Here is a 27,763-nt window from a genome sequence, read left to right on the forward strand (position 1 = left end):
TACTTAGAGCTTTAATGTGTCAATGTTTACAATTACAACGCACATGAAAATAAAAATGATGCAAATGTTTTCCACTGAGGAAAAGAAATCTATTGCTATCTGCATTACACACTCTCATTTTCTTAGATATTTATGAGAGTAGTACAAGATTTAATAAGAGCTATTTGTTTTTAAGCCACTATTTGTCATGAAATGAAGAAGAATCTCATCAAAAAATATGTTTTCCAAGTTTTTATTTATAATAAATAATATATATTATCTATTATATAACAGCTCAACTATTAAGCTAATTTTGAAATTCAGTTTTGAATTAGCTTGAATTTTTTTATTTTTTTAAATTTATATTTAAGTATAGTTGATTAACAATGTGTTAATTTCTGCTATACAGCAAAGTGACTCAGTTATACATATATACATATTTTTTTCATATTCTTTTCCATTACGGTTTGTCATAGGATATTGAATATAGTCCCCTGTGTTATACAATAGGACCCTGTTGTTTATTTATTCTATATATAATAGTTTGCATCTGCTAATCCCAAATTCCAAATCCATTCCTCCCCCTCCCCTACTCCCTCTTGGCAACCACAAGTCTGTTCTCTATGTCTGTGAGTCTGTTTCTGTTTTGTAGATAAGTTCATTTGTGTCATATTTTATATTCCACATATAAGTGATATCATATGATATTTGTCTTTCTCTTTCTGACTTACTTCACTTAGTATGATAATCTCTAGGTTCAACCATGTTGCTGCAAATCACATTATTTCATTCTTTTTTATGGCTGAGTAATATTCCATTGTATATATGTACCACATCTTCTTTATCCATTCTTCTGTCGGTGGACATTTAGGTTGTTTTCATGCCTTGGCTATTATGAATAGTGCTGCAGTGAACATATGGATGCATGTATCCTTTCGAATTATACTTTTGTCTGGGTACATGCCCAGGAGTGGGACAGCTGGATCCTATGGTAACTCTATTTTTAGTTTTTTGAGGAACCTCCATACTCTTTTCCATGGTGGTTGTACCAATTTACATTCCCACCAACAGTGTAAGAGGGTTCCCTTTTCTCCGCACCCTCTCCAGCATTTGTTACCTGTAGACTTTTTAATGATGGCCATTTTGACCAGTGTGAGGTGGCACCTCATTGTAGTTTTGATTTGCATTTCTCTGATAATTAGTGATGTTGAGCAGCTTTTCATGTGCCTATTGGCCATCTGTATGTCTTCTTTGGAGAAATGTCTATTCATGTTTAGCTTGAAGTTTTAGTTGAAAATGAGCAACTAACATGTATCTTTGTGAAGGTTTCTTTTAATACTAAGCTTCATCCATTTTATCTTTATTTGAAAACTTCGTGTATTTAACCATTCTTACAAAGGCTCTGGAAAACTGAATAGGCCTCCTGGTCTCTGCCGCTGGCCTTGTGCACCTAACCTCAACTCCATCTTCTTCAGTTTAAGAAACAGGATAGTCTATTTCATATACAAGAGACAATAAGGGTGAGACACTTTAAAAAGCACCTATTCTTTTATTATTTTTCCACTGTACCCAAAAGAAATGGAACAGATTATCTTGCCTTTCATAAAGCTGGGGGTAGCTTCATAAGTTACCTACAAATATGATTTTTTAAACTGAGTTTGTATGAAAGTATGGCTTCAAGTAACCCATTGTTCAAGAAACAATCCTATCACTCCCAGTTATATATACATCCTTTTGAACAAGTGACTTAAGTTTTCTAAGTCTTCATTTGTCATCTGTAAAGTGGGGATGACATTTATCTTGCAAGATTTTTTAAAGAGCCAAATAAGACAATAAATGTAAAGCATCATAATGACTGACCCACTAAATATTAAAACGTTATTCACTTTCTCTCCTGGCAGCTAATATGTAAGTTGTTCTATTTGTTAGGCATCATTTTGAATTAGGAATTAGAAATTAACAAAAGTATATTTTAGTGATTTCAAGAAATCAACTATATATATCATTTTTTGCAGAAAAGTTAAAGGTAGCATCTTGATGTTATAACTCTAATAAGTAAGCAAATCTAAGAATCAGATGATGCCTTATTGACTGTGTGATTATACTTAGTCACCTTCTGGGGTTCACTGTTAGCTTTCTTAACTCCAAAAGTTAGCACAATTTATATAGCTTTCTAAAAAATATTTTCTTCAAAAAAATGAATCTGATGGAAAATAAAATAGTAGGAGAATTATGAATAGAGCTGAAAGAAGACAAAACTCACTTAGATAAATAGCTATTTGTTTTGGTGTAAGAGGAAATGTATTTTTTTGTTGTTGCTTGTTTTAAATATTTCAAATTTTATTCTCTTTTGATATAAAACTATGGAACACTCATAGTTTTTATCTAAAACTCTGGCATCATCTATACCTTGTTAGTAAGTACAAGAGAAAATAGATTAAACAGTATTTAGAAAGCAGTACCAGTAAACTTTATTAGAAGCATTAGATGTGTTATTAAAGTTGATATTAATTCATAATCTGCAATTGTTAAATGTGTATAACTTAATGTTAAAATCCCACCTTTATAATCTACAATTATAAACCCAGATTTTCTGTAGGCTTCACAAACCAGAGAAGTAGCTCAAATGTGCAAGAGTCAAGGGATAAATAATATTATAAATATACATATCTATACATATATAGGCATTATATTTATGTGTAAATATTATACACATAATTATAGGCATAATGTTATATGTGCATGTGTATATATGTGTATATCAGTTATATTACCTAATTAAAACCATAACCTATAAATAGTTAAGAATTTATTTCAAAAATTCAATCAAATATATTACTAACAGTGTAGTCATTGTGTTTTCAATGTTGGTAAAGTTATTCAAATTTTCCACTTACATAAAGTCCAAATTGAGCTGCCAGATGCTGAAACTCTCCTTCTAAGTTAAAAGCTTGTTTCACATCCAAACCTTTGAAGTGCTAAATATTTGCTGAAAATTGGTTGAATCCATAACTGCTTAGGAGTTGGAAGAGTCTTAGGTATTATATGCAGTCATTCATTAACTTAGCTTCAGCAACTAAGTGCGTAGACACTATGTCACCCTGCATCTTCCTTATTTATATCTTTTATCAGTAAAGTAACTAATCTAGTTATCATGCTATCAGCTTATTCAGTCAGTGCTGAACTGAACCATTTCATGATTTCTTTTCCAGAGCACCTTTAGTGGAGGCACAGGTGAGATCTGGCATTCTAGCTTCACTGAGTCTCCCTCAAAAACTTCTTTGCTCTGTGGTTTGTAGATAAATATCAGTGTTCTTCTATGTTCTTTTGCAAGGATGTCCAGCTGCACAGTAAAGGTGGTTTCTCCTGCTCTGTTCATGGCAACACATGCATAAGCCCCTGAATCTGAAGCTCTGACCACTTTGAAGATGAGTGAATGAAAACCCTTTTAAGACACTATCATTTTTCAAAAAGCTTCCATTTATACACCATGACACATGAGGAGCTGGCAGTCTACTCACTTTGAAGTCCATTCTGCAGAATCTTCCTTCTTCACTTGACATGTTCTCTAGCATTTAAATGAATCATGGTGGGTAAAATTTCTCCTGGATTCCACACTGATCACTCACATCTCCCTTTGAGGATGATCTACTTCTTACTTGTGACTTAGGAACTTGTAGTCATGCACATTCTGAGTTGTGCTGTGGTATATCTTGGGCCTCAGTGTTATTTGAGCTTGAAACACAGCCATCTGTGAAACATCTTATCCTCAGATGTTACCTGTTTATTTCCATGATGAAGAAGCTGTCCTACATTTCAGTTTTCTCTTCCAAATCTTGAATCAAAGCTTATTTATTTATTTATTTATTTATTTATTTTTGGTCCTTATGTTTCGTGGTTGGGAGTGCTTGATATGGGGCTAGCAATTGCAGTTCGGCCAAATGATGGTTGTTGATAGTTGGAGTCCACAGTGGAAGGGATTTTACTGCTGCTGTCATCAGGCTGTGGTGACAATATGGAGCCAAGGAAGCTGCCTGGAAACTGGTTATAGATGGCTGTAACCCTTTGGCTCTGGCTGGAACCAGAAAGCTGCTAGGGAGAAGCAGGAAAAGCAGAGGAGGCATGGTGATGTGAGAGCTCACTGTTGAGGGGGCAGAAAATCTTTGCTCTGTGCCCTGATGAGGATGGATGAGAATGGAAGGCTGTTCGGTCTGGCCAGAGGAGCTGGAGCTTTCCATAAAATGTATGTTTTTATATGCACTGTTTGTCTTGTGAATTATAATACTAATTAAACAAAGTAGAGGCAAAAATAATTCTTTTTTTTTTTTTTTTGGCTGCGTTGGATCTTCATTGCTGCGTGCAGTCTTTCTCTAGTTGCAGCGAGCGGGGCCTACTCTTCATTTTGGTGCGTGGGCCTACTCTTCATTTTGGTGTGTGGGCTTCTCAGTGCCGTGGTTTCTCTTGTGGAGCACGGGCTCTAGGCGCGCGGGCTTCAGTAGTTGTGGCACATGGGCTTAGTTGCTCCGTGGCATGTGGGATCTTCCTGGACCAGGGCTCGAACCCGGGTCCCCTGCATTGGCAGGCGGATTCTTAACCACTGCGCCACCAGGAAAGTCCCCAAAAATAATTTTATAAAACAGAAAGGATGAAGTCTTTCATATAGGACTTAAAGTCAATTGCCTACCAGATCTTATTAAAATATAATTTAAAACAATAACTTGAGTGTATAGAAGTATGCATTAAATCTCATAAATGATTTACAAATGGGTTATAATTTGGGGGTTACAGTAGTTTCCATTTTATTTGAATCTGTAAATACTGTGATGGATGTTTTAATTTATAAATGTCCAAGGCCTCCTTGAAAAACATTTATTTTAAAAACATTCTATTTATTTTCTCCTATGCTGATAGGTGAAAGATCAGCAATATGACATAGAGATCGGTTGTCCTAAGAGGTTAATTTAAACTAAGTGTTCTGTTTAAAAGTCTGTTTTGAACAAAAATGTTTTAATTAAGGTGTGTGTGTGTGCATCTGAATAAAATAAAATTTCATAAGTTTTGGAATGAGAAGATCTAACTGGATGCCCTTGGGCATGTCAAGGTTTATGAACTTTGATTTCTTAATTTTTAACATAAGAGAATACATACCTACTACTGTTATCCATATGTGTGGCTCTGGCTAGTATATCGTGTTTCAACTCTCATGGCCTTTGTGACACAATAGATAGTTATGGTGCATGCCATAGACTGTTCACAGTCACTCGACCTCGTTCTCATTACATATCCTGCTAACATCACTTGAGCCTCAAGAATTTTTTTAGAAGGAAGCTACCTTTACTGAATGTTGATTTAGTAGAAACAATTCTAGGTGCATGCATACATATTATCTTATTAATGAATATGTATAATACCACGAAGTAGTTATTTTTAATTCCCATTTTCACAAATAAAAGAAACCTATGAAAAATTTACTTTTCTCACAACAAACACACATTGGTATATAGGAAAGTTAGGGGAGTTCATCTGATGTTTGTATCATCATCTTGAGTTCATCATTTTTATAATGCATGCATTTTTTAATCTAACCATACCAGAAAAATAGGTGTGTTTCTTATTCATATTTCACATATGAGAAAACAGCACACTAAAGAGCTTAAGTATCTTATTATCAAAAACAGTATTTAATTGATAAAATAAGGATTTATCCCCAAGATCATGTGACACAAGAGCTTCCGCTCCTAACAAGCTACTCTTATTAGTATAGCTCAAGGTGGCAAGGTTCACAGATTAAGTGTGATCAGAAATATGTAACTACAAATCATCAAGATAAACAAAGGGCTCCTCTTTAATCTTAAAACAAATGAATTAATCTCCCTGATATTCCAAGGAATTCAGGATTTTGACTCCTATGGCATTGAAGTATAATAAAGTCATGACTATTACAATAACCATATTCTGTTTTTTATATAGATTCAAAATTAGCCAAAGATATTTTTTCCTGGCATAATCTAGAGGAATATAATTCTAATTCTCATTTATTTTAGGTACTGAATATTAAATTTTTAAAAACTTAAACTAGTACATTTTTGTTCAAGAGTCTTACTACTTTCATTCCACATTTCATTGCCCTTTATTGACTCCTTATTTCAGAGCGTAAATTTTATTGTCACTCTTGTCAAAAATAATTTTTAAAATTTTACCATGGAAACAATTATGCACATACATATAACTGATTATTATTCATCAGGAATATATCATGGTATGAAAAGAGGAAAACAGAATGCCTTGAGTCTATGAATATATTGAAATTTTAAGAATATGTTGGTTATTATATCTAACATTCAAATGGGTAATTTAAGTGTCAATATCTATCTTTTTCTATTGATCTAATCTATATAACCATCTGTCTATAAACACATTTATACACACAAGCACACATATATATGTGTATGCATATTGTTTATGTGTATTTACATAGGCACGTGCATGCACACACACACACACACACATATAGACAGAGGAAGAGAGATGACATACATTAATTTAGCCCCAATAATAATTAGATACCTAGAGTAGTAAACTGTATAAATGCTGCAAAGGAAACAATGTTATCCTTACCCTACAGAGTATTATAATGGCGACAGGAAGATTAGGAAGATAACAAAATCATTACTATCAACACATAAAACATATGTGATATAGGCAATTTCTAAATTCAAATGAATGTAAAGATTAAGTGTAGTTAATTAGAGAATACATTTTCAAGGCAATGAGTCTTATGCATGGAAGACCTCAGAAGTAGAGAATATATCTTAAAAAATGAAGTAAATTTGAGAATAATACTACAGAATGATAAACACAGAACACAGTTGGCCCTCAATATCTGCAGGTTCTGCATACATGGTTTCAACCAACCATGGATTAAAAATATTATTTTAAAAAAATCCTTAGACTTCAGTAAAGCAACTATACTCCAAACAATTTTTTTTAATTTAAACAAATTAAAAATATATATACAGTTGGGATTCAATAAATGACAGTTATCAATGACCAAAAAAAAAATCCATAAACTTCCAAAAAGCAAAATTTGAATTTGCCACACAACAGCAACTACTTATGTAGCATTTATGTTGTATTTACCACTCTTTACACAGTACTTACATTGCTTTAGATATTGTAAGTAATCCAGAGATAATTTTAAGTATACGGGAGGATTTGTGTAGGTTATACACAAATACTACACCATGTTCTGTAAGGGATGGCGCATCCGCAAATTTTGGCATCCAAGGGGTGGGGGGTGAGGGAGGTCCTTGAACCAATCCCCTGTGGGTACCAAGGAACGACTGTACTACATGAAAACACTGTATGAAAAACACAGAAAAACCTGGGTTTTATAAGAGATTCTCAGGGAATCTACTTTTGGAGAGCAGAAAGGCCATACTTAGAAATATTTATGTAGAAGACTTGGATGTTAAAATAACTTAAACTGATAGAAGTAGAACTGCTGAACAGCAGTCTATGGTGCTCAGAATGAATCTCACTGAGGAGTCACAAGAGATACTTATGTTGAGCCAGAGGCGACAATGAAGAAGTTTTGGGAAGACTGGAAGAGCACGATACACACATCCATCCTCTGAAGTCTACTTTGGTTCGTAGGACACTTCATTATCAAGGAACAACCTCACCAACAAAATTTGTTTCCCAATGTGGAATAGTAGATTGAAAAACTGGCTAAAATCCCTCAGTCTTCCTTATGTTCACACCTTTTAAATGTTGCTTTACATTTATTTCTATCAAGGAGTGAAGTTTCTTTCTCCATCTGTTGAATATGGGCTGTCTGTGTGACATGGTTGGCCAATAGAATGTAGTATAAGTGACAGCATGCCAATTCTGAGTGTAGGGATCAAGTCCAGAGTCACTTCCCCTCTCTTCCTTGAAATCCTTCTCAGTTGTCATGTAAATAAGTTCCAGCTTGCCTGCAGAAGAATGAGAAAGAACAGGGAACAGAGACATCGTCCTGGCTACAGTAACTCTACTTAACCACTTCCCAGTTGACCATCCTGTTGAGCTCAGACACATGTGTGAGCCCTGCCAAGACAAGAACAACTGCCCAGATAAGGCCAGCCCAACTGCCAAGTCATAGACTCAGCAGTTAAACCACTAAGATTTGGAGTCCTTTGCTATACAGCAAAAGCTAACTGATACACACGGTCAATATCCTCCTGATGAAGGAATAAGGTTACTGTAGTTTATCACACAGGCAATCTAAATGCATTCCTATGTATATTAAAAAGTTTAATTGACACTTCACTCAATTATAAGATAAACTTCTTTTTCATCAAAATGTATTAGATAAGTCAGAGGTGTCAGTCCCGCTTCTTTGAGTTATAATTTGAAATGAATATGCATTGTGATTTTTTATTTTATTTTATTTATTTTTGGCTGCGTTGGGTCTTCGTTGCTGCACGCGGGCTTTCTCTAGTTGCGGCAAGCAGGGGTTACTCTTCGTTGCGGTGCACGGGCTTCTCATTGCGGTGGCTTCTCTTGTTGCAGAGCACGGGCTCTAGGCATGCGGGCTTCAGTAGTTGTGGCGCGTGGGCTCAGTTGCTCCGCGGAAAGTGCAATCTTCCCGGACCACAGATGGAACCAGCGTCCCCTGCATTATCAGGCAGATTCTTATTGCCTGCCATTGAGCCACCAGGAAGTCCCTGCACTGTGATTTTAGTCTCCAGTGAGTTTGCATTACTGCTCTTGCCATATGAACAACAGGAGCTTTGTTGATTGTCCAGTTCACTTCTGGAATAATCACTATACAACCAACTTCTGGTTTTAAATCATTTTACATTAGAATGCCACACAACTGTCTAAAACATCAAAGAGAAGAAAGGAATTATTCTGCAAAAACTTTTTGTATATTTTTAGTTAGGCTTAGTGTAACTCCAGATTGAGAAGCTTTCTAACATTTCACATAGTTGCCTTTCTTTGCAGACTCTGTATGTATGTATGTGCATGTGTGCATCAAATAATGAACGGTAATATAAAGTAAATTGCCTTTCTTATGGTCCAATGTTAATTAAAACCAAACGTCCCTTCCACAATGCAGCTAATGTACATTAATTATTCTGTCTTGTGCAGATGTGACAAGAGGGAACATGCAATTATTAAGGGGGAAAAAAGTACACATTGTAACAATAATTGTCTGCAATGTGAAATACTATTGCTTTTCCCCTATGAGTAACTTGAATACTTGCCAAATAATCCTCTCTCCACCATTTAAATAATGTAAATTGTTCTTTCACAATAATATATACTTAGAATTACCTTTTTATAGAGTTTAACTGAAACATGTTTATTTCCATTTACCTTCCTTCCACAGTTTTAAACAACGCAAAAATCACAATAAGTTTTTAATGTTTTCTATTGGCATAAATTTAAACATAAAAGATGAGTGTTATTTTATAGAAGAAAGAGCACTGATAGCAGTCATAGTTAACTTTGAATGCTACCCTTTTCTCTTTAAACTTGAGAAAATCTTTTTACTTTTCAGAGATTATTAAGTTGGAATACGAATACCTACAAGGGTAGTAGATGGAAAGTGATTGAAAAGATTATGAGATAACATGTATAAAGTGACCAAATCACAAATGATCTTTCCTATATTGCTCTGTTATTAGGAACAGAAATTAAATCCATTGAGATAAATTTAGATTTTCAGATATTTGAACTCTCAATCTCAAATTATCTTTGTCTTTTAAATCCTTTACCAAAGAACACTTTCTCTGCTTCTAAATAATATTATATGATAAACATTTGAGGACCTCAATCAAATGCTGATATATCAGAAAAAGAAACTTTCTGAAGGACAACCACTGTCTCCCAGAGACTTTGTGTTCCCTACCCAAAGGAGAAACTGGTGTTCCCCAAAGTGATGATGAAAAGCATGATTGAAAGGCAGAAATACAGTGGAGACCATTTTCGGCCCAGCACTGTGGTAGTTTCTCTGCAGCTCTGTTCCACAGACCATTTTTCAGTTTTCTGAAAGTCAGGTGTCATTTCTGGTAGGGACTTTTGATTCTGACATTAGCTTCTGTGGTGGCTTCAGAGGAAGAGGTTGCCCTAGTGAATCATCTCTTCATTGTGGAAATTATTCCTGGACCCTGAGTTAGAATCTGGTTTTTGGCCTTCAGCATTTCTATCAGTTTTGGAGTCACTTAATTCCCTGTACTGAATATCTTTCTTGTTAAAAAACCTAGAGATTTTTCTTAGAGATTTTTCTATCTCTTGGATTAATCCCTGACTGATACAGCTTCAAAATATTTTTGATAAGGAATAAATTTGTCCAACATAGAGTGATTGTAGGAGAGAAACAATGATCAAGAGCTAGGTTAGATTTAGATTATAGAGATTTTTAAATGCATTGGTAAGGAAGTGGAATTTTTCTAAAATTCATGAGAAACCATTTGAGCAGAGAGATAGGATGATCAATATGTATTTTAAGAAGATGATTCTGGAACCTATGCATGGAGTAAATGGAAGGATGATAGACTGGAAGCAAGTGGTTTGATCCAATGAAAGCTGTTGGAGCCGACATCAATCACAGCATAGAATAAAAGACAATCCTCTGAAATAACAGCTCTTTCACAAACAACAGGCATACAACTGTTTTTAGCACCATCAGAAAAATAACCAAGAACAACCCTTATAATTTTTTCTTCGTATTACAGCTAACAGCTGTCATTTTGTTTAATGCTTTAAGGTTACACTTACAATAGCTTTCCCAGATGACATGGGCATGGCAACATGCAAATGAATGGCTATGAGGCGCACACGTCAAATATCATTTTCTCTGACAGGTGGTTCCTGGCAATATACATCAGTTCTTAAAGCTTAAATATACCTGTTGTTTTCATTAAAACTATGAAACACTGGAAGAAAAAAAAACAACTTGAATATTTCTCAGTGATAAAACCAAGCACCCAGCTTGGAATAAGTACTCAGCACACATTAGTTCTCTTACTTTCCATCATACCTACAACACTGAAAACACCCTGATATTCCAAGCCAAAGCCAGGTATGATCTGAGACTAAAATGTGCCCTTTGTCTATGGAATACCCAAGCAATTCTGTGACCATTGAGCAAACTGACTTAAGTGTCATTTGAGAAGATAAATATCCCCTGGTGCTTCAGGAAAAAGGAAAGATAAAATCCAAATATAGGGTCAGGGGGAAAAACAGCTTTCTGAAGAATAAAACACTTGAGATGGGCCTTGAACCAAACATGGAAGAGTAGATGAAAATGGTATGATGAAAGGTACTTGCAAACATGGGAAAAGAAGGATATAAGGATTTAGTTAATGGAGGTTGGACCTATATTGTGGAGGAGAGAAAATGGCTTGCTGAGAAATCAGTATTTAATTGGCAGACTACAGAAAAACTTTAAAAGATTTTAAGTGGAGAATTGATCAAATAAATAATTTATAATAAAATGTTGGTATCAACACAACATTTACTGATGGAATTCCTCTGAAAGATATGTCTAAGTTTGCCTCTATAGGGTTAGTCTATACAAAGGTTTTCCAAAAAAATTTTTGCCAACATTTACAAAATTGGACATATCACAATTACAAAGTGCAGACTTAGGATTTTTTTAGGGTTTATTTGAAATCAGAAGATACATAAACAGAAAGCATAAACTCCTACTCAGCAATTGTAGTAGGTTTAGAGATAAAGGCTTAGTATCATATTCTGAGACACTGGAATTAGCAGCTGTGGCTCCCTCTGCTCTGCATTTATGCTTTCCACCAGTACATTTCATTTATCCATGGCTTTGGTATATCTGAGACAGATGAAATCTGATAGCTGTATCCCCATTCCTAGAATATATCCTACCCCATATAAGTCCAAAAAGTACCTTCAACAGTCCAATACATTTGTCCATCACAGGATTTTCAGTACAGGCATACCTTGTTTTATTACACTTTGACTCATTGAAGGCTAGATGACGGTTAGCATTTTTCAACAATAAAGTATTTTTTAATTAAGGTGTGTACATTTTTTTTTTTTTAGACATAATGTTCTTGCACACTCAATAGACTATGGTACAGTGTAAACCTAACTTTCATATGCACTGGGAAACCAAAACATTTGTGTGACTTTCTTTAACTCGATGTTTGCTTTATTGTGGTGGTCTGGAACCAAACCTGCAATATATCTGAGGTATGCCTGTACTATTATCCACATAAGTTGATAAAATGTTTATTTCAAGTCTATTTTCTCAGGCAATTGTTCTGGTTAACAATAAGCAAGAATGTTTATGGATTTAAAAATTTAAGTTTAGAAGTCAAACTTTATATTTGATTATGCCTTCGTATTTATTATTTTAAAGAAAGTTTAAATCCATTTCCTGTATTATCAAAGGAGAGGGAAAGACTCTCATTTAAAAGTTGTATACTCAAAGAATGCTAATTTATTACATTGATGAGCTATAATAAATTGTGTCTCCATGTTTATTTAATTTCACTTCATATTTAAATATTACATGAATATTTATCACTATAGTGAAAAATTTTGCATTAAAATAATTACTTTTTGATTATAATACATAATAATTTTAGCTAAATGAGTGTCTCTGTATGAAGGCACTTGATTAGGCATATATGTGTCCTTGATCATAAAAATAGTCAGGGGGTTTTTGGAAGTTTGGAGGTGCATAGCGGAGACATTTAGAATACTACAATTTTGACACTGTTGGGGTTACGTGATTGCTTTCTGACTAACTATAAGGTAAAGTCAAGGGAAAGGCAAAAATGAAAAAGGACACAGATGGGCATGATGCTCCTGCTGGCTGGAAAATCAATTCCTGGCACTTGAAGGGAGCAAAGGAGGAGAAGGGATTTCCATATCTTAGAGACATGCTGTGTCAACCAGAAGCTCAAGAAAACACAGGTGACATAAAAGTAGATCTTTCTGGATTTTGTAACTTTCAAGTTCTAATTTGGTAGGTTTGCACCGACTGTTTACATAGCCATTGAGTCAGGCCCACAAGCTTAAAAATAATTATTTGCTCTCCGAAATAATTTCATAAAATAAACCAAGTCTTCAGCCTTTAAGTCAAAGAATAATATAGTGTTAAAATTATGCCATTGCTAAGTGTGCATGTACATTCTGTAGAATTAAGGCTTTCTGCTGGTAGTTTTGTTATTTTGACCCAGGATACCAGGAACATCTCACCAATCACCTCTGATGGTCCTCACTTGAAAACACACACATACACGAAGAGATGGATATACAAAAGAAACAATATACAAATTAAAATTCCAGGGTATTAGCATATAAGCTAAAGTCACACCATGAAACAGGTCTGGTAAAGGCTGTGATGCAGTACATAGTTTAATGGAAGCCCTTACTTTCCTTGTTTCTTAAACTTGGGCTTTATTTTCTTCATCTGCCTCCCTAACAGGAATCAAAGTAGCAGGGCAAGTGAGATCATCAGATATGTACAGCCAACAGCCCACTTAGGCAAACCTTAACCATACCAAAGTGGATGGTACACAAAGGAAGTGGAAAATATAAAAGAATGGAGGAAGCACCACAGCTGTAGCACAATGATCTCACCTTCTAAAAAGTATCACCCTATTAATGCCTTGGACTCAAGCAATTTGATCTGTAGCTTCTCCTCTACAGGAAGTGCTGGGGGTGGCGGAAAGAAGGAAGTAAAAGCATTATTCTAAGCCTTCTTTTTGCCCCTCTACCCTCATATTGCCTGTTTCTATTCATTTTAGAAGTTCTGTTTATGTCTTAATAGATAAAATTAACTTCCTAGAATCATCAGCACACAGATTATTTGTATCCAGGTTTATAGATATTAAGTATATCCTCTGAAAGTGTACTGTTTCTAAAGAAAAGGAAAAAGCATTTCAGAAAAAGGCCATTAGTGAAAAGACACAAAACTTTAGCATCTTGCCATCTCATTTTGAGATGCAGTTCTGGACTTTAGGAATTTCAAATTATTCCTCTGATTCGCAGACAAAGCAAAGCTCAGTGAGGCAGTATTCTTCATTAAGAAACGGTTAACTCAGTAATGGTCTGGGCCAACTGGAGAATGAAGAAAAGCAATTTAAAAGAGCACAGGATCTGTTTTAAGAATAATCACTTGTTCACCATATAAAATGAATAATTTAATGGCCATTAGGCACAATTATTATAGGTGGGCAAAGGCAAATGGAAAATTGTATATTTTCATGGATGCTAATTGCATCTTGGTTGAGGAAGAGAAATTCATGCATTTGCTGAATTGAACTACCATATTAAGACAAAACAACTATTTGGTTGCTTGTGAACTCATCAGAGCTTTAAATTACACATCGATCTATCTTTTTTCTAGTTTTTAACATTTTATTATGTAAAATTATATAAATACACCAAGCATCCAGATTCAACAATTAATAAGTCACGGCAAATACTGTTTCACCTAAATCCCCACCCAATTTCTCCAATTACCCCACTCAGATTATTCTGATTAAGATTTATACATCCAATCATTTACTCTGTAAATTTTTATATTGAGTTATCCTTATGTTCAGTTTTGATACCAATTCTGAGTTCTCATTTTTTTCCCAAATGACTGAAGCAAAGGAAGTGAGCCACATTTACCAACATATATCAACCACACAGCTTTTCTTTTATGAACACACTATTGTGGCTGATTCGTGAGATAAAGGTATTGAACATATTTCAGGCTGCCTCAAGTGCTTGTCATCATTATTTCTGTATATTACTTATAAAGGGGCTTAAAGAATGCTTGTAGAATGAGTTCAGAGAATCTATAATTTATGACCAATTACTCTCATAAAATTCATGTCAATATTACATATGAAAAAACACTTATAATATAAAAGCTATAACAGTGTCTACCACATATTGTCAGAATTAAATTTGACAGTGCCTATACAGCACTTAACAAGTACTGACTTGTGATGTACTATTAAATATTTGAACTTAATATTCATGTTGTTGTTTGTTATTAAAAGTGATTTTGTAATAGTAAGCACAAAGGAACGAGGATCTGCAAACTTTTCTGGGGAAGACTTGACCACCTGATCATTCATGGAAAAAGAACTCTTCAAAACCTTAAAAACACTTTAGAGATTAGATTTATTTCTTCTGTACCAATGGTACCAAAAATAGCCTAGCACCCACTATATTGATACTCCAACCACAGTGGTAGAACCTTAGTTTTTTTTTCTCAGTGTAGGACCTCCAAATACTCTGGATATCAACTATGTAAATATTCTAAGAGTGATGATCAATAGAGCTATTGCTCTCTTCCCCTTGAAAATTTGCCTAGAATCCCACTAATTAGTGAGGCAGTATGCTCTTGCTCTAGAGCTCTAATCTCTACATATAAGAGTGTCACCCTGGGAGAGAAATTGGACAGAGAAGCGGGAGAGTGAATATAGTTCATTATTAAGAAAAGTACATCAATCGATCTAGAAAAATTATTAAGAGAAAATAGAATTGAAATTTTGGTTAGATATTTCAGTAGCATAAACCATGCTCTCTCCTGAAAGATACTAGCAATCTAGTTGTGTAATGGACTCTAACACACATGAAATAATTTGACAACAATGTTACACTACCTACTTTAGTTCCAAAATATAAATGTGGTATTAAAGTCCATAATTAAAACTTAACTCATAGACAGTTCTCCAAAGAAGACATACAGATGACCAAAAAGCACATGAAAAGATGCTCAACATCACTAATTATCAGAGAAATGCAAATCATAACTACAATGAGGTGCCACTTCACACTGGTCAAAATGGCCATCATTAAAAAGTCTACAAACAATAAATGCTGGAGAGGGTGTGGAGAAAAGGGAACCCTCCTACACTGTTGGTGGGAATGTAAATTGGTACAAACACTATGGAGAACAGTATGGAAGTTCCTTAAAAAACTAAAATAGAACTACCATATGATCCAGCAATCCCACTCCAGGGCATATATCTTGAGAAAACCATAATCCAAAAGGATACATGCACCCCAATGTTCACTGCAGCACTATTTACAATAGCCAAGACATGGAAGCAACCTAAATGTCCATCGACAGATGAATGGATAAAGAAGATGTGGTACAAATATACAATGGAATACTACTCAGCCATAAAAAGAATGAAATAATGTCATCTGCAGCAACATGGACGGACCTAGAGATTATCTAAGTGAAGTAAGTCAGACAAAGACAAATATCATATGATATCACTCATATGTGGAATCTAATTTTAAAAAAAAGATACAAATGAACTTATTTACAAAACAGAAGCAGACTTACAGATATCAAAAACAAACTTATGGGGCTTCCCTGGTGGCGCAGTGGTTGAGACTCTGCCTGCCAATGCAGGGGACACGGGTTCGAGCCCTGGTCTGGGAGGATCCCACATGCCGCGGAGCGACTGGGCCCGTGAGCCACAATTACTGAGCCTGCGCGTCTGGAGCCTGTGCTCCGCAACAAGAGAGGCCACGATGGTGAGAGGCCCGCGCACTGCGATGAAGAGTGGCCCCCACTTGCTGCAACTGGAGAAAGCCCTCACACAGAAACGAAGACCCAACACAGCCATAAATAAATAAATAAATAAATAAAATATTTTAAAAAAATAAAAAAACAAAAAAAACAAAACAAAAAAAAACAAACTTATGGTTACCAAAGGGGAAACACTATGGGGAGAGATAAATCAGGAGCTTGGGATGAACACATACACACTGTTATATATAGGATAGATGACCGACGGGGACCTACTGTATAGCACAGGGAACTCTACCAATATTCTGTGATAACCTATATAAGAAAAGAATCTAAAAAAGAATTACTATATGTATATGTATACCGGAATCACTTTGCTGTACACCTGAACCTAACACAACATTGTAAATCAACTATACTCTAATAAATTTTTTTTAAAACAATCTATAAAAAATATATAATACACACAAGAAATATATAAGAATATATATGATTATAAATGGATCCACAATAAAAATTAGTGGCCCTTAACTGAAGTATGGTCAGAATTCATCCCCAGAAATTGTGATTATGTAACTCTGAACTAGATCCTCAAGAATTCATACTTTAAAAAATGTCTAGAGGAAATTTTGATAAAGACTCCTTATTGAATGACACTGGTATGAAGACTATGATGTGAGCTGTACATGTCTACAATGTACAACACAATATATCTGCAAAAATCATCTCCAGAAGAGGTAGCATGTCACCGTATGCCTCCATGGTTTCCCTGATTGGCCTGTCAAAACTATGTATGTGACTAGCACATAACAAGCACTAAATTAATATTTGATTAACTTTTTATTTATTTATTTTGATTAACTTTTTATTTATGAAGCAATGAAAGAGAAGTTAGATTTTATTGAGTCCGTCAAATAGAATATCAGTGAGAAAACTGACCAAATATCATGATTCACAGTGAATTAAAGAAAAAAAATTCATTAAGCAAATGAGAGAGCAAAAATCTAAGGCTCAGGTTTATTGCATGAGATGTACTGAGTGTAGGTGAAATCTACAGCATGGAGACTCAAGGTAGGGCCAGAATAGATACATAAATGTTTTCCATGGATGTATATATATTATTTTAAGAGGTCTTTCTGGAAACATTGTTAAAAATTAATCTAAAAAGTGACTTCTGCTATTCAGATCGGAATAAAATCTTCATTGTACATTAGAAACTCAAGATTTGTCTCAAACGATTATGAAAGTTGCACTAATTATTTTAGAAGGCCAACATATATGTCAGAGTTAAAAACATAATGTCTTAACCAACTACATAAAAATTAGCACCTTGTTAACAGATTTTTCTCTCAGTATATTTGTTCATTATATGCTTGGTTTGTGTGCCCTTTTTAATCAAATGACTGCAATAACTATCAATATAGTACCTAAATATATTACCTGCCACGTATAATCAGAATATACTAAACTTTATCATATAACATTTTTACCTAATATTCAATACACTTAAAAATTTTTTTTTTAAATTATAGCTAACTTGAATAGCTTACATCTTGCATCACATTAGGTTCTGTATTGCTTCAGTACTAAATTTTGGTGTGCCCTAAGTGCTCAATTTTACAACGAAATGAAAACACCATAGAAAAACAGTCCTATTACTGTGGGAAATGTGCCAACTACTGTATGTGTAGTTTCTGCCTAATACTCTAAGGGACAAGATTTATCTCCTGGTCTGAGACCTCTTCCAAATATGGAGATAGAAGCAAGAACCAATTAAATATCAGGCAAATATTTGATCATATTCTGAACCATGTTATTAATAAGCTGAACTGATTTCATTCCACTCTCTTGCTGAGTTGCCTGCATGCCTTAGTCCACTTGGGCATGGTGGAGGTTAGGGTTGATTTTTTAGAGAAATGTATATAATGTTCTTTACTTTCTGTGTTAGTAAACCAATGATAGCCAGTGGCAACCCTGAACAGACTTTGTAATTACAGTGGAGCCCATTTTCTGATATTGTCTAATAAATTAGTGAAGAAACCTCAATAAATGTTCAGAGTTCATCCATATTCTTTCAGATATTTGTCTCTAAAGCCTCAGGCAATAAACCAAATCACATTTAAATAATTTTTTAAAAAGCCATTCCAGATATTGCTATGTCCTGACATGCTTTTTTTTTTTTCTAAAATGCTCCAGGTGTCCATATCTTGAGAACTGTATAAGCCAGTCTTTAATAGAAAGTTTCATTTAGGGGGAAAACAGCATAGGGTAGAAGTGGCAATTTTTTTTTTCCACCCAGGTCTCAGTGACGAGTGAAAACTCACTTAAGTGAAAATGAATGTATCATCTGCAAAGACTTTTTTGAGACATAAATATTTTTATTAACAAGGCATCAAGGAAGTCAATTTACTGATGATTTGTGGATGATCATTTCACATATTTAAGTTAAAGAGACATTTATTAAACACCTGCTAGGGCTGAAGCACTATATTCAGTACTTTAGACCTGCCCCAGGAAAGATTATTATTACAGTGAGAAAACAGAAAAATATGTAAGCATAGAAGAGGGACTCTTAGCATACCCTGGAAGGTTTTAGGATGTTTTTTATATGACCTTTGCCATTAATAAAACCTATCTCAAGTATAAACGTATAATTACTTGTATAAGTTCATTATTTCTAGACTGCAAGGTCCATGAGGATGGTGGAAAAGTCTATTTTTGACAGCTTTACCTCCAGAGTCCAGCATAGTATTTAGCACACAGTAGGCACTCTGTTTGTTAACTAAAATAGCAAGTAATATGAGTTCTGTGTAAGTTGTGATCAAAAGATAAGTTAACGTGTCAATCTAAAACTCTCTAACTATCCCTCCCCACCACCATTTCACCCTGATAACCATAAGTTCTTTCTCTAAGTCTGTGAGTCTGTTTCTGTTTTGTAAATAAGTTCATTTGTGTCAATTTTTTTTAGATTCTGCATATAAGCGATATCATACGATATTATTTAAAATGGATTACCAACAAGGACCTACTGTATAGCACAGGGAACTCTGTTCAATATTATGTAACAACCTAAATGGGAAAAGAATTTGAAAAAGAATAGATACACGTATATGTATAACTGAATCAGTTTGCTGTACACCTTGAAACTAGGACATAACAAAATAAAAAGTTAAAAAAAAAAAGATAAGTTGAATTAGCTGGGCAAAAATGTTTGCTGGGAAGGGCGAAGTTGAAGTGAAAGAAAGATGGGGTAGGATATTTGTGATAAGGCCATGTTACACTGAGTGGCGATCACAAGCCAAGGTATGAAGACTGATAGGTGTGGGTTGCCACATATGATATAGTTCCAAACAGGGCATTCCTGGAGATGGAAGCTTGAAAGTTAACTAGGGTTTATCCAAAACATGATAGGCTATGTTTCCCTTGGTAAGGAGCTAAAATCCATGCCAGGACAAAGAGGGTTTAAACTTGCACTAATACTATCACTACCTTCTCAAATAAACCAAACAGGCTTAATTATTTTGTCACTGATCAAAGCACACTTTCACGCTGAGCCAATATGGTCTCTGAACAATGGATTTAAGCCAAAAATAGAAACCTTTTTTGCTGAGCCTGATCAGGACAAAGCGAGGCTGTACAAGTTTTTCACTAGGGAAGTAACAGCATCAAATGTGTGGTTTAGCTTACATTTTGTGTAAGGTTGACAAGAGATACTCCATGCAGTGAGATAATTTATGAAGTAAATCTTTTGTGGTAGGTTGACAAGAGATACTGCATGCAGTGAGATAATTTATGAAGTGAATCTAATAATTTATATGAAATATAAATAAAATACTCTATATTAAGGAAAAATGCTATATGGAGCCTTGTTTTGTAACTGTTGATTGATTTATCCATTGCCATTTTAGTCAATTTTCTAACATATTTATTTGTTCAGTTTTTATTATTTCTTCCTTCTCCTTTTTATTCCTTTGTAGTAGAACTTATAGTTTATTTTAATTCCATAAGAAATTGTTTTTACTGTTTATATACTCAGTAAGATTTCAAGGTACTGGACTTCCCTTCTGGAAATTGGGTTAAATATTTTAATATCTACAGTCTTTTATATATGGCTTATTCCTTTAAGTCTTCTGATAGAACATTCTCATACTACATGAGCTGCCCTAGATTAAAACAGAGCTTACTTTGGGTATAACTCATTGATTAGTATTTTCTTATGGAAACAAATAAACTACATCCTTTTAAACAAATTCCCTATGATAATTTTCATTTTACTTGTCTGGAGAGAATGAAATATGTTTATTAATATTACCTCCATTTTAATTATTTTTCTTTATTAAATATAAATCTGCATATATTCTAAAGAAAGGTTTACTATGTGTTTTAACTCTCAGATATAATTAATTAATTTTATTCCAATGCATTTTTCTTTCAGATAGTTTTGATGAAAGGGAGAGCAACTGCCTGTATACATTATTTTTTTCATTTGCAATGTTTAAAAAATGGAGGTGATAGAAAGATATTGTCTTACAAAAATATATCGCACAGAAAACTAGAACCAAATGCCCAAAGACTGGCAAACAAAAGCTGTAAATCAGAGGTTGAAAGTTTGATTTCACAGTTTTCTAATATTTATCACTTCACAATCCATCACAAAGTTGTTGATCTAAAAAAACCTAGGATCAGGTATCTAACAGACTGCAGTTTTGTTCACAGTATTTCCATAGCAGTGAGTTTTCACTTTTCTACTTAAAGATTTCCAAATATTCATGCCTAATTATACTAGTACAGTACCATATTATTGATCAAATATTTTTCCCCATAATCATTTTAACAATAACATCTAAATACTTCAGTTTAAGCCTTATACATTCTTTCCTCAACACATTTTTCAGAGTCCTTGAATACAATAATATGCAAATAATCTGTTTCTTATGACACTTTCACCCACTAACTTTAGCATCTTCAATGGATCTTGTATACAATATTTCTTTCTCTGGTATTTGCCTAATGGAAATTTCCTATTTCCATTGTTCCTGCTACATTCTACTTTAAGAAAGAGCTGCTCTTCTCCGTTATTTTTTTCAATTATTCATTTTTATAAGGAGGATCATGAATGAATATTTACATTAGTCCACAGTTTATCCATAATTTGTATATCCATAATTTATCATAAACTGTTCAAAAATGAATATTGTTATTTATTTTGTTGCTCAAATTGTCCCAGATTTGGCCATTAAGATCTTCATGTTGGTGCTAGTGTCTTTTTTTTATGACTTTACTATATTTTTGAGCACTTCATTAATTAGCATCCTGATGTTCTAGGCTTACCTTGTAATTCACCTAACCTCACAAGATTTTTCCAAGGAGTCCTGATTTTTTTATTGGAAAATAGTATTTAGAAAGCAAGGTTTGGATGGTAGGTGTGCTCACTGCCATTAGATACTGTTCCTACATACGAACATGTATATCTATATATTTCTATGTCTACCCATTTGTGTGAGAGAGTGTGTGTGTGTGTGTAATCACACTGATAACTCTCATTCCAATCTATCACTATAGGGATCACTCTAGCCTTCCTCCTTTCCTTATTTGTAATTGTTTTCTCTAATAGTGTGAAACCTGGCTGTCATGCACAATATTTTTACTTACTGTAGTGACACACGTAAGTAAAAATGAAGATGTTTCAGAATCACAAATTCTCCTGTAAGAAACGAATTTATTAACTAGAGTTAATAATCAACTATATTTCAATAAAATTTTTTTTAAAAAAGATTAATATGGAGTAAGGCCAATAATTTGTCAAACCACTGACAGAACGAATTAGTACTCAGTTACAAAATATTTCAATTATGTTTTCAAATTAATGATTCCTAATAGTATTTTTAATTTAAATAAATATGTGAAGCAAAGGACTTTGAGCCTGTGATTACTTACACAACCTACTCATCTTTAAGGATTTAGCTGAAAAAAATTGGGATGAAAAAACAATAGAGAGATAAATAAATGTAGACACAGGCATACATCATTTTCTTGTGCTTTGCTTCATTGCGTTTTGCAGATATTGCTTTTTTTACAAATTGAAGCTTTGCGGCGACCCTGTGTCGAGCAAGTCAATTGGCACCATTTCTCCAACAGCATGTGCTGACTGCAAGTCTCTCACATTTTGGTAATTATCATAATATTTCAAACATTTTCATTATTATTATTTTTGTTATGGTGAGCAGTGATCAGTGAGCTTTGATGATACTATTACAATTGTTTTGGGGCACCACCAATCACACCTATATAAAATGGCAAACAATCAATAAATGTGTGTGTTCTGATTGCTCCACCAACAGGCAGTTCCCCCGTCTCTCTCGCTCTCCTCAGGCCTCCCTATTCCCTGGGACACAATATTGAAATTAGGCCAATTAATAACCCTACAAATGCCTCTAAATATTCAAGTGAAAGCAAGAGTCACACATTTCTCACTTTAAATCCAAAGATAGTACTGATTAAGCTTGGTGAGGAAGGCATGTCAAAAGCTAAGATAGCTGCATCAGCCAGAAGCACTGCGTGGAAGGCAGAAGCTTACATGGCTCTCTGCAGCGGGGCACCGAGACCATCAGGAGCACGTGAGGAAGAAGAAAAAATGTCTTCTGTCCTCTACTCTGTATCCTGTGTAGAGGGCTCCTGATCATTCTCTCACAGCATTTACGTTCTTCTTCACATACCTGGAAAACTCTATTCTTCGTTCACTTTGCTTTCCTAATAGTTCCTCTAGTGACCACTTTGACCATTTTCTCTTCATTTGTCCTCCTCGAGGACCTCGTTGTAATTATCTTGGGGGCAGGGCTGCTCTATGAAATATACTGCGGGAGAACTTGCTATGCCAGAATGCCTGTCCAGAAAATCCTTGAAAAATTCTTGGAAGTCAGTCCCAGCCATCTCTGTTTCCGTGTAATTAACAGTGCATTTACTGCTGTTGCCATTTTGGCTGTGGACTTCCCACTTTTTTCCAGAAGATTTGCCAAAACCGAGCTCTGTGGGATAGGAGCAATGGATTTTGGAGTAGGAGGCTTTATTTTAGGGACTGCAATGGTTTGTCCAAAGGTTAGGAGAAAATATACAAAAGGGTCCAGACTTTGTTATCTTATAAAGTCATTGTACTCTGTTTGGCCATTACTTTTCCTAGGAATGGGACGATTAGTCATTATAAAATCCATAGGCTATCAGGAACATTTAACTGAGTATGGAGTTCACTGGAACTTTTTCTTTACCTTAATAGTTGTGAAATTGATAATCCTAATGCTATTGATTATTTTTCCCCTAAATAAATCCTGGATTGTGGCCATCAGCATTACTGTATTATACCAGCTAGCCTTTGATTTTACCCCACTGAAACAGTTAATTTTATATGGCACTGATGGCAGTGGCACAAGGGTTGGTTTATTAAATGCCAACCGACAAGGAATAATTTCTACCTTGGGGTACGTGGCAATACATATGGCTAGTGTTCAAACAGGGTCATACGTGCTTAGAAAAAGATCACATATCAAAGACTGGATAAAAGTAGCATATTGTATTCTACTGACAGCCACTGGCCTCTTCATATCTCTTTACATAGTTTAGGTAAATGTAGAAGTAGCATCTCGAAGAAAGGCCTATTTAGCCTTTTGTATTCGGATAGTTGCTTCCTGCATGATCCTTCTTAGGAGTTTATTACTGGGTGATATAATTTTGATTTTTGCCAAATTTCTAATTTAAGGGGCAGCAGTATCAGGTTCTTAGAAACTTATCCAGTCACCTACTGCAAATAAAAAGCATTCAGAATTTCTAGTCTCTGAAGCTGAAAGAAAGGAACCCACTCTTTGTTTAATCACAGCAATGAACAGAAACCAGTTAATTTTCTTCTTGCAGTCAAATGTAACAACTGCCCTAGTCAACCTGTTGGTAGATACATTACACAGCTGTACCTTGTAGGCCTTATTTGTGCTCAATCTCTACAGGTTTACCAACTGCTAACTGCTTAATTACATATGTGCTACACTTGTAAGATAAGACAATAAAATTTTGGTGATCAATATGGGTAGTATATGCTTTGAGCAATATTATTTTTTTTTCTGTCTGAACGTACACTTTTATTATTTTTTTGAATTTTTGAATTTTATTTTATTTATTTTTTTATACAGCAGGTTCTTACTAATAAGAACCTAACTGAGAAATATTATTTTAATGAGGAAGAATAAATATAAAATGTGAAGAAAATGGGCTTTTGGCAACCCAGGGTTAACTGTATTTTATTATAAAATTAAGTTTCACTCCTACTCTAACAGTAGTGATGCTTAATATTTTAAATGTATCTCAACACTATGTAAAACAAACCAATACCAAAGAAACATAGCCTTGTGACTTGTTAGAATACTTATAAATTTCAGTATTTTTTCCTTAAAAGAATTTTTGTTGGAGTCTAGTTGATTTACAATGTTGTGTTGGTTTTAGGTGTGCAGCAAAGTGAATCAGTTATACATATACATATATCCACTCTTTAAATTTCAGTATTTTAAAGAAACTGTTGTGTTTACAGTTGTGCCACTGGAAGACTGGAGGGTGGGGAGGAGGATTTTTACTTTCCATCTTATATCACGTATTATCATTCTGTATTTTTTATTGTATGTATTTTATAATATTTACATTAAAATATCTCAGTTGTGGAATTGTCACAAAAAAAAAAGCCAAGACAGGCTGAAAACTAGGCCACTTGTACCAGTTAGCCAAGTTGTGGATGCAAAGAAAAGTTCTTGCAGGAAATTAAAACTGCTACTCCACTGAAAACACAAATGAGAAGAAAGTGAAGCAGCCTTACTGCTGATATGTAGAAAGCTTTAGTGGTCTGGATAGAAGATCAAACCAGCCACAACATTCCCTTAAGCCAAAACCTAGTCCAGAGCAAGGCCCTAACTCTCTTCAATTCTATGAAGGCTGCGAAAGGTGAGGAAGCTGCAGAAGTAGTTTGAAGCTCCAGATTTGCTTCATAAGGTTGAAGGAAAGAAGCCGCCTCCATAACATAAAAGTACAAGGTGAAGCAGCAAGTGCTGATGTAGAAGCTGCAGTGGGTTATCTAGAAGATCTAAGATAATGAATGAAAGTGGCTACCCTAAACAAACAGATTTTCAATGTTAATAAAACAGGTTTATATTGGAAGATGCCGTCTGGGACTTTCATTGCTAGAGAGAAGTCAATGCCTGGCTTCAAAGCTTCAAAGGACAGTCTGATTTTCTTGTTAGAAGCTAGTGCAGCCCAAGACTTAAAATCAAAGCCAGTGCTCATTTACCATTCTGAAAATCCTAGGGCCCTTAAGAATAATGCTAAATCTACTCTGCCTGTGCTCTGAATGCAACAACAATGCCTGGATGACAACATCTGTTTACAACATGGCTTACTGAATATTTTAAGCCCACTGTTAAGACCTATTGTTAGGAAAAAAAAAAAAAAAAAAACAGATTCCCTTTCAAAAATATTACTGCTCATTGACAATACACCTGGTAGTCACCCAAAAGCTCTGATGGAGATGGACAAGGAGATTCATGTTGTTTTCATGCCTGCAAACATAACATCCATTCTGCAGCCCATGGATCAGGAGTAATTTAGAATTTCAGTTCTTATTCTTTAAGAAATACATTTCATAAGGCTATAGCTGCCGTAGATAGTGATTCCTCTGATGGATCTGGGCAAAGTCAGTTGAAAACCTGAAAAGGATTCACCCTTCTAGACGCCATGAAGAATATTTGTGATTCATGGGAAGGGGTCAAAAAATCAACATGAACAGGAGTTTGGAAGAAAGTGATTCTAATGCACATGGATGACTTGAAGGGGTTCAAAATTTCAGCAGAAGAAATAACTGCAGATGTGGTAGAAACAGCAAGTGAACTAGAATTAGAAATGGAGGCTGAAGATTTGACTGAACTGCTGCAATCTCATGATAAAACTTAAATGGATGAGGAGTTGCTTCTTATGGATGAGCAAAAAAAATGGTTTTTGAGATGGAAATTACTCCTGGTGAAGATGCTGTGAAAACTGTTGAAATAACAAAAGGATTTAGAATATTACATACACTTAGTTGCTAAAGCAGTGGCAGCATTTAAGAGGATTAACTCCAATTTTGAAAGAAGTTCTACTGTGGGTAAAATGCCATCAAACAGCACTGCATGCTACAGAGAAAGTGTTCATGAAAGGAAGAGTCAATCAATGCAGCAAACTTCATTGTTGTCTTATTTTAAGAAACTGTCACAGCCACTCCCACCCTCAGTCAGCAGCCATCAACATCTAGGTAAGACTCTCCACCAGCAAAAATATTACAACTCCCTGAAGGCTCAGATGATGGTTAGCATTTTTTAGCTATAAAGAGTTTTTTTAATTAAAACGTGTACACTATATTTTTAGATATAATGCTACTGTCCACTTAATAGACTATACTATAGTGTAAACTTAACTTTTATATGTACTGAGAAATCAAAAAATTTGTGTGACTTGTTTTACTGTGATATTCACTTTCTTGTAGTGGTCTGGAACCAAACCGGTAATATCTCTGAGGTATGCCTCTATAGAGACAGATGGGATAGAGATAGGGACAACTGGACAGACAGACAGACAGACAGACACACACACACACACACACACACACACACACACACACACACACACACACTGGGAAAGAGGCACTACAGGTTAAGGGCCATGCTACCTTAAAAGAGCCTTCACCGTAATAGAATACCTCAGAACAAATGGACATAAAATTTTCAAGAGCAGTCTTTGGTTGTCATGGACATACTCTTTATTGCTTTTCCTCCCTCTATCCCTTCCAGTTTGCTTCCTTCCTACCTCACTTTTTTTTTTTAAAAGACATTGTTTCTGAAAACACACTTACACGAGGCTGATGCTAGAAAAAAAAACCTTGTCTGTTCTCAGGCATATCACAGTCTAACTAGAGTATGGACAAGTAAACAGAGAATTGCAATAAATAATTATGGAAGGTGTTATGACAGTGATATGCACTGGTTGCTTCGGAATAACATAGGACCTTTGGAAGCATGATATCCTCCTTCAAGTTACTGGCCAGCACCACCCTTATCACTCTATTCACTGATTACATATGATTCTACTACTAGTTTATAAATCGTTTGTCTTCATCTGTTCTGACTACTATAACAAAATACCACAGACTGAGTAGCTTAAAAACAACAGAAATGTATTTCTCACAGTTTTGGAAGCTGAAAGTCTGAG

General features: G+C 34.8%; 2 pseudogenes across 2 annotated transcripts in view; one reads left to right on the forward strand and one right to left on the reverse strand.

Annotated features, from left to right (window-relative positions):
• Positions 1-1,649: 1,649 nt before the first annotated feature.
• LOC309621941 (myotilin pseudogene) overlaps positions 1,650-27,763 on the reverse strand; it is a 286,629-nt pseudogene continuing 260,515 nt past the window's right edge. Inside the window, exon 6 of the transcript XR_014249930.1 lies at positions 1,650-7,955. The product of XR_014249930.1 is annotated as a myotilin pseudogene (transcript). The remainder of the gene's footprint in view (positions 7,956-27,763) is intronic.
• LOC309622200 (phosphatidylinositol-glycan biosynthesis class W protein pseudogene) lies at positions 7,942-27,375 on the forward strand (annotated as a pseudogene). The gene has a single exon. The product of its transcript is annotated as a phosphatidylinositol-glycan biosynthesis class W protein pseudogene (transcript).

This window comes from Balaenoptera borealis, assembly GCF_965194805.1.
Source record: "Balaenoptera borealis genome assembly, chromosome: 2".
Classification (NCBI taxonomy): domain Eukaryota; kingdom Metazoa; phylum Chordata; class Mammalia; order Artiodactyla; family Balaenopteridae; genus Balaenoptera; species Balaenoptera borealis.